At 47.2% G+C, this 12,345-nt stretch overlaps 1 protein-coding gene across 2 annotated transcripts in view; it reads right to left on the bottom strand.

Moving 5' to 3' along the window:
• LOC143943377 (receptor-interacting serine/threonine-protein kinase 3-like) overlaps positions 1-12,345 on the bottom strand; it is a 152,582-nt gene that overhangs the window by 89,018 nt on the left and 51,219 nt on the right. The window lies entirely within an intron of this gene.

Genomic DNA, 12,345 nt, shown 5'->3' with positions numbered 1-12,345 from the left:
AAAACAAGCTCAGAGTTATTATGAAGAAGAGGAAATGCACTGCAATATGGACAGGTCAATTCAGCTTCCATCAACTATAAATTAAAGTTCACCCCGTGATTCTTGTGTTTATGCATCAAGTTTCTTCTGACCGTTTATCCTGAATTCACATACTCATCAATCCAGCTAATACAATTTTAACACTTCCTTGTATCGAAGCCTCTCTGAGTAAAAAAAATGATATGATATATCATTGTTCTAATTTTGAACAATGAGACAGAATTTATTTTTCAGATAGAATGAAACTGTAATATACAAGTCAAACCTTATAGATTTTATTACAAATGTTAACTTTAAAATATGGACACTTTTCAATAAACAGTATATCATATATATATCTATATCTATCCAATATATATATATATCATCAGAGGGGACACCACTGTTTCTATCTATCTAGCTACATACACACACACACACACACACACACACACACACACACACACACACACACACACTGTGTGCTTTATAATTTTAATTGACTCATTAGTGAAATGAAAATAGTTTAAAGTGTACAAACTATTGTGGGATGTATAATTAATATTTTAATATGGATTGTTCGATGAAATGACACCTCTTTGTAGCTAAGATTTTCATGTTTAGATGCAGTTATGCCAAAAGTTTAAATTTTGTACAATTAGTTAGGGTATCAACAAGAGGGAACTGATCACGGATGTAATTTAGTATACATATATAGCGGATAATTTAGAAATTCATTGCGAATGTAATCTTAGTGTGCGGGTTACAATCTCAATTCCACTTCTATTATTGCTGTTTGTAAGTGACTTCTTGTAAAACAAATCTTACTTTATTTTTCTAGATTTGTAGTCTGTACTTTCACCCAATTTTGTGGTGTTTAAAGAATGCCTGCATAGGGCAAATCATCTCAGGAATAATTAGTCAGTTTAATTATATTTAGTAAAGTATTTTTGTATTGGAGGCACTGTTATCTATTGATCGATTACATGATCGATATAGCTGACTTAATTACTCATTCAGACATCCTGACATTTGCAATATGGGGAGCTAGCCCACCACCTACTTCTATCTGCACCTTCCAATTGCCCCATAACTGCAATGGCTTGCCTTACTGGCCAATAGTAAGGTGGAAGAAACAGAATGGTACTAGCTAGCGCTCAGCACTGCTAGAAAGTGTCAAGGTTTTCATATTAGAGCCTCCTGGACACTGTCGTAGCCTTGGGAGTCGCCTCCATGTCCTATTAAAGAGCTGCACCTTTAAAAAAAATATTAAAAGTCAGCAGCTATAAACACTGCAGCTGCTGACTTTTAAGACCATAGGACTTGTCTAGGTAAAGTATTTTTCGTAAGGTCAGTCAGGGGCTTGGCGACAGCACAATAATCAGGGTCAAAACGTCTGTAGTACCCTGCAGTCCCCAAGAAGGCTAATACCTGGGTCTTAGTACGGGGTATGGGCCAGTTAGCTACTGCCTCTACCTTGGCTGGCTCTGGTCTCTGGTTCCCACACCCTACTCAGTGTCCCAGGTACTGTACCTCCGCCATACCTAGATGGCACTTGTCTGGTCTCAAGGTCAGGCCTGCGGCCCGAATCTTGTCGAGAACCACCCCTACATGAACCAGGTGCTCCTCCCAAGACCCACTGTAGATCACAATGTCATCCAAGTATGCACATGCAAAATCCTGAAAGCCATCGATGAGCCTATCCACTATACCAGGGATATGCAATTAGCGGACCTCCAGCTGTTGCAGAACTCCCATGAGGCATAGCAAGACTGACAGCCACAAGCATGACACCCAGAGGCAGAGGCATGATGGGACTTATATTTTTGAAACAGCTGGAGGTCCGCTAATTGCATATCCCTGCACTATACATTGGAAGGTAGCCGGGGCATTTTTCATCCCAAATGGCATGACCTTAGACTAGTACAAGCCAAATGGGGTAACAAATGCAGACTTGGGGATAGCATCCTGATTCCTCGGCCTGGGGAATCTGCCTACACAGGTCTATTGTAGTTAAATAACGTCCCCTGGCTATACGATCTAGCAGTTTGTCTACCCTTGGCTTAGGTTAGGCATCAGTGGTGGTCATCTCATTGAGTCCCCTGTAGTCCACGCAGAACTGGGTAGTTCCGTCTTTCTTAGGCACCAGGACTACAGACGAGGCCCAAGGGCTGTCAGAGGGCTCAATGACTCCTAACTGAATCATCTCCTGTATCTCCTTCTGCATTCCTTCTCGGACTGCTTCAGGGATACGGTAGGGGGGCTGTCGAAGTCGTGTTTGTCCAGAGGTCTCTACCTTATACACAGCCACGGTTGTGTATCCCGGTTTTGGGAGAAAGTCGCCTGTTTCTCCCACAGAAGCCACCTAGCCTGTCTCTTTGTGGGGCTTAACCGGTCCCCTAGCTGTACGAGGCTAATGAGGTCAGTCTGGGGGTCTCTCTCTAGTAAGTCAGGGAGAGGTAAACTTTTGGAGTCGTCCGCTGCAGGGGCACATACTGCAGCAACATCCTCCTGCCGTTCCTGATACTCCTTCAGCATTGTCACATGAAAGGTTTGCTGGATTCTTTCATCTGCACAGCTGTCAATAACATAGGTAGTATCATATACCTAGGCTACTAATTTATATGGCCCTGCCAAGATGCCTGCATCTTGTCGGTCTTCACAGGCTTGAGCCCTAAGACCTTCTGCCCAACCTGGAAGATATGCTGTCGGGCCCCTCGATCGTACCTTCTCTTCTATGTCCCCTGGGCGCCTGGAGATTCTCCCTTAACATCAGAGACAGTTGCTCCATGGGGTCCCTGTGTTCCAGAACATAGGGCACTCCTGCTCTGTCTCTCCCTCCCAGTGTCCTCTAATGAGATTGAGGGGTCCGCGGACCCTTCTCCCATAGAGTAACTCGAAGGGAGAGAACCCAGTAGATTTCTGGGGTACCTCTCTGTACACAAATAACAGGTGAGGCAGGAATCTCTCCCAGTCTCTGCAAGTGTCCGCAAAGGTCCTCAGCATTTGCTTGAGGGTACCGTTAAAGTGCTCGCAGAGACCATTAGTCTGGGGGTGGTAAGGTGAGCTCAGCTAGGGCTTAATATTTCACATCTTCCACAACTGCTGGGTGAGCATAGTGGTAAACTGGGTTCCCTGGTCAGAAACAGAGACAATCTCCTTAGGGAACCCCACTCTAGTAAATATCTTAACCAGGGCATCAGCTACTGTCTCTGCTTCAATGTTGGACATAGCTACTGCCTCTGGGTAATGGGTGACGTAGTCCACCATGGTGAGCATATACTTCTTCCCAGATGGACTAGGCCTGGCCAAGAGACCTACAATGTCAACGGCTATGTGGTAAAAGGGCTCCCCAATAATAGACATGGACATAAGTCTGGCCTTAGGGTGGTCCCTCCGCTTGCCTACCCATCGACATGTGATACACGTTTTGCAGTACTGTTGCACATCCTGGTTAAAATTGTGTCAGAAGAAATTCTGTGTAATTCTATGGGCTGTGCAACGGGACCCTAGATGTCCTGCTAGTGGTACATCCCGATTTGCAGAATCTCCAGATAGTATTTCTTAGATACCACCAGCTGTCATGCAAAGGGGCTTTACTTCTCTGGGATGGCTTAGGGATCCTATAAAGTCTATCCCCCCACCCAATTATAAAGCTCCCCATCTATTCCCCTTTCCTGGGTATCTGCCTTCACCCTATACTTGTGTAAGGCCGGGTCCTCCCGGGTTTCCCTCTCAAATGCCTCTGGGGTATCCCGGCCTAGGGGAGCCTAATCTAAGATATATGTCAGGGAAGATAGTCTTACCTGGGTCTCAGCATCAAGTGGGCCGGTTCCAACAGCACAGGTCAGGGCACAGGTAGTCACTGTTGGCTTCAGCGGGGCCCATCGGGGGCGTACGCAGAAACAAGGGGGGCCAAATCATTCCCCAGTAGTACATCTGCTGGCAAATCCTTCATCACCCCCACATTCACCTTTTCCAACCCAACCCCCCAATCCAGGTGAAAGCGGCGAACGGGTAGCCAGAAAACGGTTTCCTGCTACCCTTACGGCTACAGTGTCTCCATCCGGTGTGTTAGCTCCCTGGGATGAGGTTCTTCTGTAGTAGGGTCATAGTGGCGCCAGTATCACGTAGACCATTGGATACCTTTCCATTAACCTGGACAGTCTGCCTGTATTGCTGCCTGTTGTCCTGGTTATCTGCTTGTACTGGATCAGCCTCGTGCAGGACGCCCCAATGTTCTTACTCCTCAATGCAGTGAGCCGCAGGCATGGATGTGCGGGGATTCCCCCCTGCTGGCTTTCTTCACAACTGGGACTGCCTGGCTGGATTCAACGGATAGTCTGGATTTTTGTGCCCCAGCTGTTTACACTCAAATCACCTGAGGGATTGTGAGTAGTCCTGGGAGTTGAACCTGGGCTGCTGAGAATAAGTGGCCACTGGAGGTGGTGCTGTAAGGCAGTACAACTGTGGCTGGTAGGCACCAGCTGGAGGGGGTGCTGCTGATCGATAATCCACCCGAGGTGTTGATTTGAGCACAGGGTTATCCAGTTTGTGGGCGTCTGTGTATTCGTCTGCCAGGCGAGCTGCTTCAGGCAAGGTGAAAGGTTTTTGGTTCTGGACCCACTCTCTAACTTCTGAGGAAAGCTTGTCAAAGTGCTCCAGCAGGAACAGCTGCAGCACCTCTTCCCCAGATACTGCTTGGCATCCAGCGATCCTGTGGGATGTCGTGCAGTGTAGGCGGCATGCCCACTCGGTATATGAGTCTCCAGACTGTTTGCACGTCTCTCGTAACCGACTCCGGTGTGATGGCATACTTGGCCAAAAGTGCTTCTTTTACCAGCCCATAGTGCATAATCTCCTCATCTGGGATGGTCCTGAACGCTTCACTGGCCCAGCCGGACAATTTCCCAGACAAAATGGTAACCCATTCCTCTGTGGGCACCCGGTGTAGGGCACATTGCCATTCAAAATCGGCAAGGTACTAGTGATGGACGAACGTTTCGCCCGGCGGTCGTTTCGCGGCGAATTTCCGACTTTCGCCGTCCGCGGGTTCGAACGCCTTTTTCCGTCGTTCGCCCCGGCGGACTTACGTGTTTAATGTATACAAGAACTTTAACCTTTCGTGACACGTTTATCATGTGTTACAGGACAACCAATTGAGACATGACAGCTCATGGACACTTGGACATTCCCCCTAACCTATAAATACACCCGATCCGGTGGCCATTTTACATTCTTTCTTCTGTCACTGTAGGGAAAGGATCCTGTGTGGAGTAGGGACAGAGAAAACGCTAGCTATTTGGTACACAAAAGTTCTTTTCAGGACTGGTATAGGTGTTAGGTCAGCAGCCTGAGATTCTTTTGTCAGTTTAGATAAAGGGACAGAGCGCTGTATGCTGCTATTTTAGGGACAGCTCAGCCAGATTAGTCTTTCTTCATCATCATCATCATCATCATCATTAGCTGTTACTATCAGGTCCACAAAAGAGCTGTTCCAGCTAATCGTTCCAGCCTACTCTTTTTTGCCAATTTGTATAGGGACAGGCAGGAAGCAGTGTGTCAGGCAGTGAGGATAATTTTAAAGACTTGCTGTTACTATTAGTTCCACAAAGGTTCTTTTCAGGACTGGTATCAGTGGTACGGTAATAGGCTTGTACACGTATAATATTCTTTCTTCCAAATATAGAAAGAATATTATACTTGACTGCTGCCCTTCTGCTGCAGTCTGCTAATCATTCACAACTCACTTGTTCCACAAAGCTCTTTATCAGGACTGGTAACTTGGTCTGTCTAGGGTGCTACGGTACATAGGCTTGGGTGCGGTACAGTCTGCTGTTCTGTAAGGACCGCTATCGGTCCACAATACATAGGGTTGCCGTGCACTACTGCTGACCGCTGCCCTATACTGCAGCAGTCCTTCAGCGGTATAGGGACTGACGCACAGTCTGCTAAACACTAATACACAACCTGCTTGGTCCACAAAAGTTCTTATAAGGACTGGTAACTTGGTATAGGGTGCTACGGTACATAGGCCTGAGTGCGTTACAGTCTGCTGTTCTGTAAGGACCGCTATCGGTCCACAATACATAGGGTTGCCGTGCACTACTGCTGACCGCTGCCCTATACTGCAGCAGTCCTTCATTGGTATAGGGACTGACGTACAGTCTGCTAATCACTAACACACAACCTGCTTGGTCCACAAAAGTTCTTATAAGGACTGGTAACTTGGTATAGGGTGCTACGGTACATAGGCCTGAGTGCGTTACAGTCTGCTGTTCTGTAAGGACCGCTATCGGTCCACAATACATAGGGTTGCCGTGCACTACTGCTGACCGCTGCCCTATACTGCAGCAGTCCTTCAGCGGTATAGGGACTGACGCACAGTCTGCTAAACACTAACACACAACCTGCTTGGTCCACAAAAGTTTTTATAAGGACTGGTAACTTGGTATAGGGTGCTACGGTACATAGGCCTGAGTGCAGTACAGTCTGCTGTTCTGTAAGGACCGCTATCGGTCCACAATACATAGGGTTGCCGTGCACTACTGCTGACCGCTGCCCTATACTGCAGCAGTCCTTCATTGGTATAGGGACTGACGTACAGTCTGCTAATCACTAACACACAACCTGCTTGGTCCACAAAAGTTCTTATAAGGACTGGTAACTTGGTATAGGGTGCTACGGTACATAGGCCTGAGTGCGTTACAGTCTGCTGTTCTGTAAGGACCGCTATCGGTCCACAATACATAGGGTTGCCGTGCACTACTGCTGACCGCTGCCCTATACTGCAGCAGTCCTTCAGCGGTATAGGGACTGACGCACAGTCTGCTAAACACTAACACACAACCTGCTTGGTCCACAAAAGTTTTTATAAGGACTGGTAACTTGGTATAGGGTGCTACGGTACATAGGCCTGAGTGCAGTACAGTCTGCTGTTCTGTAAGGACCGCTATCGGTCCACAATACATAGGGTTGACGTGCACTACTGCTGACCGCTGCCCTATACTGCAGCAGTCCTTCAGCGGTATAGGGACTAAGAGTTTTGTCACAGGGTGATTTAAAAAATGACAGGCAGAGGAAGAGGCAGGCCCTTCCGCAGGGGTGGTAGGGGTAGGGCAGGAGCAACAGCCTTGAGCCAAAGTGGGAAGTTGCAGAAGGTGCGTTCAATTACTTTAAAGGACGCACCAGACTTGGTTGAGTGGCTCACTCAGCCTTATTCTTCTGCACCCTCCTCATCCTCTCGATCTGCACCCTCTTCTTCACTCTCTGCTATGTGCACCCCCAAAGACACTACCACCAACAACACCACCACCACCACATACCTTCCGCTTGAGTGCAAATGGGGGCCTTCATGCTCCAGTGTTTTAATAGGGACCCCCGTATAAAAAGCATGAGGGTCAAGGACCAGTACTGGGTGGCAACGTACTTAGATCCCCGGTACAAACACAAAATGGCGGAAATGTTACCGCCGTCGCAGAGGGCTGTCAGAATGCAGCACTTCCAGGCCTTGCTTCGAGAAATGCTGCATTCTGCTTTTGCGTGCGCTGGCAGAGGAGCAATTCCCACTCCCAGAGAAGGATTTGCGGGTACCAATCCAACAGCGCCTGCAAGAAGAGGCCGGTTTGAAGATGTGTTGGTGACTTCGGATATGAGGTCATTCTTTCAGCCGACCCATCGACAGGTGTCATCCGGATCCAGCATCAGGGAACGCCTAGACCGTCAGGTGTCCGACTACATTGGGTTAACGGCCGATGTGGACGCTCTGAGGAGTGATGAACCCCTAGACTACTGGGTGGGCAGGCTTGACCTCTGGCCAGAGCTTGCCCAATTTGCAATCGAACTGTTGGCTTGCCCCTCATCCAGTGTCCTGTCCGAAAGGACGTTCAGCGCAGCAGGGGGGATTGTGACCGATAAGCGTACTCGCCTAGCTCACGACAGTGTTAACTACCTCACATTTCTAAAAATGAATGAGGCATGGATCTCGGAGGAATTCAACACATGTGATCAGTAGACCATGTATATGTCTATAAACAATTTTTGGAATCAAGCACACAGACCTTCTTAATTCATTTGGCTCACTTCCCTGACCCAAAAAAGCACACCGTACTATATGCCCCTACCCTCCTCTTTGAAGAGGTTGAGCGGTGTCATATTTCTACTGGGGCTGCTTATTATGAGGGGTTCCCACCATCCCTGTGCTGTGCTGACTTCCTCCTGGGTGTTCTTATTATGAGGGGCTCCCACCATCCCTGTGCTGTGCTGACTTCCTCCTGGGGGTTCTTATTATGAGGGGATCACACCATCCCTGTGCTGTGCTGACTTCCTCCTGGGGCTGCTTACGGTGCTGCTGTCAGCGCTGTATGTCACGGAGCTGCTGTCAGCGCTGTATGTCACGGAGCTGCTGTCAGCGCTGTATGTCACGGAGCTGCTGTCAGCGCTGTATGTCACGGAGCTGCTGTCAGCGCTGTATGTCACGGAGCTGCTGTCAGCGCTGTATGTCACGGAGCTGCTGTCAGCGCTGTATGTCACGGAGCTGCTGTCAGCGCTGTATGTCACGGAGCTGCTGTCAGCGCTGTATGTCACGGTGCTGCTGTCAGCGCTGTATGTCACGGAGCTGCTGTCAGCGCTGTATGTCACGGAGCTGCTGTCAGTGCTGTATGTCACGGAGCTGCTGTCAGCGCTGTATGTCACGGAGCTGCTGTCAGCGCTGTATGTCACGGAGCTGCTGTCAGCGCTGTATGTCACGGTGCTGCTGTCAGCGCTGTATGTCACGGAGCTGCTGTCAGCGCTGTATGTCACGGAGCTGCTGTCAGCGCTGTATGTCACGGAGCTGCTGTCAGCGCTGTATGTCACGGAGCTGCTGTCAGCGCTGTATGTCACGGAGCTGCTGTCAGCGCTGTATGTCACGGTGCTGATGTCAGTGCTCTGTATTACGGTGCTGCTGTCAGTGCTCTGTATCTCCTGCACCCTCTTGTTTGCCTACCCTGGTCCCTGACCTTCCCTCTCCTCCATTGCCTTCATTAGCTCCATAGTCCTGAATTGTCAGAACAATTTCCCAAATAAAAAAAAAATGCTTGTAGTTATCGATCCCAAATTCACCTCATACATGTATTATGCTATTGTCCAGGTGGTGGGACTACGTGCTACCCCCTAATAATTACCCCGTGGCCGCAAATTCGACCTAAAGGTTTGCGAAATTCGCCTCCCATTGAAGTCAATGGAGCCCGCGGCGAACGGTCGTTTTCGCGAACGTTTGTGTCCGTTCGCGTTTCGCGTTCGCGAAACGTCCCGTCGGAAGTTCGTCCATCACTACAAGGTACTCATCAATCTCCCCTTCTGTTTCGATTCAATTTTCAAAAGCAACAAAATGTACCTTTCACCTTTCAGTTAGTGATGCTGTGACCTCTTTGCTGTAGCCAGTTTTGCCTTCACAGCCCTTATAACTCAGTCTATGATCTCTGCTCTAGGGCTAGGACCATAATGTACCAGTCTTATGTTAACAGCCCGATCAAAACTTGCCTCTTTGGGTGTGATGTCTGTTATGCTGGGACTTTCGTTTATGTTGGGTCTTTCGGCTCTATCCATTTCGACTAGTTCTGCGATAATGTTCCTCTTATTACGGTTGTTGGCCGTTTGGCCCCAGTTCTCCAGTAAGTCCTTGAGGTTAGAGCGCTTTAGCCGCTCAAACTGTGCTTCCATTGGCCTGTGTCCACTTGTAGCTGTCCTTCTGGGCTGTGGGAATCATCCTGCTGCTTGCCACCAATTGTAACAACACCCCGAGTATGAAAGGGGTTAAAGCCGTTTAGGACATTCCATTTCCGAACACAAAGGCAGCTACCAAACACTCCGATCAGCCCGAACAAGAAACCCATACGAATAATTCTTCCCCCCAAGTACAAGACGTTCCTACCTCCTGCTCATATTACTCTAACAATACACCTGTAATCAGAAACCTAATTAACGTGAGCTAATTTACTAAATCGTTTACCCAGACTAGGTGACTCAGAGACACAATACACACAATAGCAGGAGCTAATTACAATTAACAATACAAACAGTGATCTCCTCCCCTCCTCAGCCTAGTGGGCAACAAACTATAGTAGGAGTAGACTGCCCAACTCCTACCCAGTTCTAGAGGGCAATGTGATCAGCTGTCTCAACTAGCATGTTGAGTTCAGAATCAAACAACCCAAGAATAGTCTTTATTCTTGAGAGATATTGTTAATGAATATTACTGTCCCATTTGAAGTAATCCAATCATATTCTCAGGGTTCATTCTTTTCTTGGTCTCCCTGCACCCAACACTGACTCCCATCACAAGGACATTACTGGAGGGGGGGCTGAGGACATCAATGGGTGGGCTGAGGTCATTAATGGGCGGCTATGGACATTCATTGGGGAGTTGAGGACATTAATAGGGGAGCTGAGGTCATTAATAGAGGGGGAGTCAAGGACATTATCGGAGGGGGAGTCAAGGACATTATCGGAGGGAGAGCTGAGATCATTAATGGAGGGGGAGCTGAGGACATTAATGGGGGTCACTGAGAACATTAATGGAGCGGGGCTGAGGACAATAATAGAGGGGCTGAGGACAGTAATGATGGGAGGACTGAGGACAGTAATGGGTCACTGAGGACAGTAATGGCGGGAGGGCTGAGGACAGTAATGAGGTCACTCAGGACATTCATTAATAGCGGAGGACAGTAATGGAGGGCTCAGGACATTAACCACTTCACCCCCGGAAGGTTTTACCCCCATCCTAACCAGAGAACTTTTTGCAATTTGGTACTGTGCTGCTTTAACTGGTAATTGCGCAGTCATACAATGATGTACCCAAACTAAATTTGCGTCCCTTTTTCCCACAAATAGAGCTTTCCTGTGGTGGTTTTTGATCACCACTGGGATTTTAAATTTTTGCGATATAAATGAAAAAAGATGGAAAATTTGGAAAAAAAATTAGATATTTTCTACTTTTTGTTATAGAAATAATCCAATAAACTCAATTTTTGTCATACATTTAGGCCAAAATGTATTCAGCCACATGTCTTGAGTAAAAATTATTTCAATAAGCGTATATTTATTGGTTTGCCCAAAAGTTATAGTGTCTAAAAACTATGGTAAATTTTCTAGAATTTACACAGCTTTTAGTTTATGACTGCCTATCTCATTTCTTGAGGTGCTAAAATGGCAGGGCTGTACAACCCCCCCCCCCCCCATTACCCCTTTTTGGAAGTTGAAGGCAAAAGGAATTTGCTGAGAGGCATGTTGAGCCCATTGAATATTTCATTTTTAGTGACTGAAAAATGATATAAAAAAAAATGTAAAATACTCACCATGCCTCTTAGCAAATACCTTGGGGTGTCTATTTTCTGAAAAGGGCTATTTTTTTTTGGAGGGGGGAGGGGGGTTGTGCTATCTTGGCATTTCATGGCCTCCAAAACTGATAGGAAATGAGGAGTGAAATCAACAATTTACGACCTTAGAAAGCCTGGAGGCTTTGGTTTTCGGGGTCCTGTATGCAGCTGGACTGCCAAAAAGTCTCACACATGTGGTATCCCCATACTCAGGAGAAGCAGCAGAATGTATTTTGGGTGTAATTTCACATATACTCATGGCATGTTTGAGCAATGTATCATTTAAATGATAATTTTTTTTTTGTAATTTTCCCAAAACTAGCAAAACATAATTATTTTTTCATGTAAACAAAAAGTGTCATAAAGGGCTTGGTCTTCAAGTGGTTGGAAGAGTGGGTGATGTGAGACATATGCTTCTAATGTTGTGCATAAAATGCTAGGACAGTTCAAACCCCCCCCCAAATGACCCATTTTTGGAAAGTAGACACTCCATGCTATGTTCTGAGTGGCATGTTGAGTCCATGTAATATTTTATATTTTGACAATACTCCACTAATGTTTGGTAGTGATGGAAACAGTCCCTGATGCAGAGACCAGGTTGGCCAGGACAGGAGGGCCAAAAATAGTGGGTGTCATGTCTATGTTCTTGTTTTCAACAGACACATCTTCTTTAGGGTGTTCTTTGGGTAGGGGTACAGGGAGGACAGGTTGTTGCCTCTTTATGTATATGGATCTATGGGAATCAGCTGATCGGGGTATAGCCATGATGGACGTTTCTTTTTGCGCCTCTAGCCTCGTTATGTGGCGTGGTTGTGCGCATGTTCATTTTGGCGCCATTTCCCATTTCAGCTATGGGACAAGGGGTTGACCGGACGTGGCTTCGGGGTGGACTACAAGTTTGTGGTCCATGCCTCACTTTGGGGCATGTGCGGACATGTGTCCGCTCTGATGCCATTTCCGTTTTTTAACG

The sequence above is a fragment of the Lithobates pipiens genome, unplaced genomic scaffold (genome assembly GCF_037356315.1).
Source record: "Lithobates pipiens isolate NorthernLeopardFrog02 unplaced genomic scaffold, aLitPip1_a1.2 Scaffold_30, whole genome shotgun sequence".
NCBI lineage: Eukaryota > Metazoa > Chordata > Amphibia > Anura > Ranidae > Lithobates > Lithobates pipiens.
The sequence above is the reverse complement of the archived record's forward strand: the minus strand, read 5'-3'. Positions and strand labels throughout refer to the sequence as shown.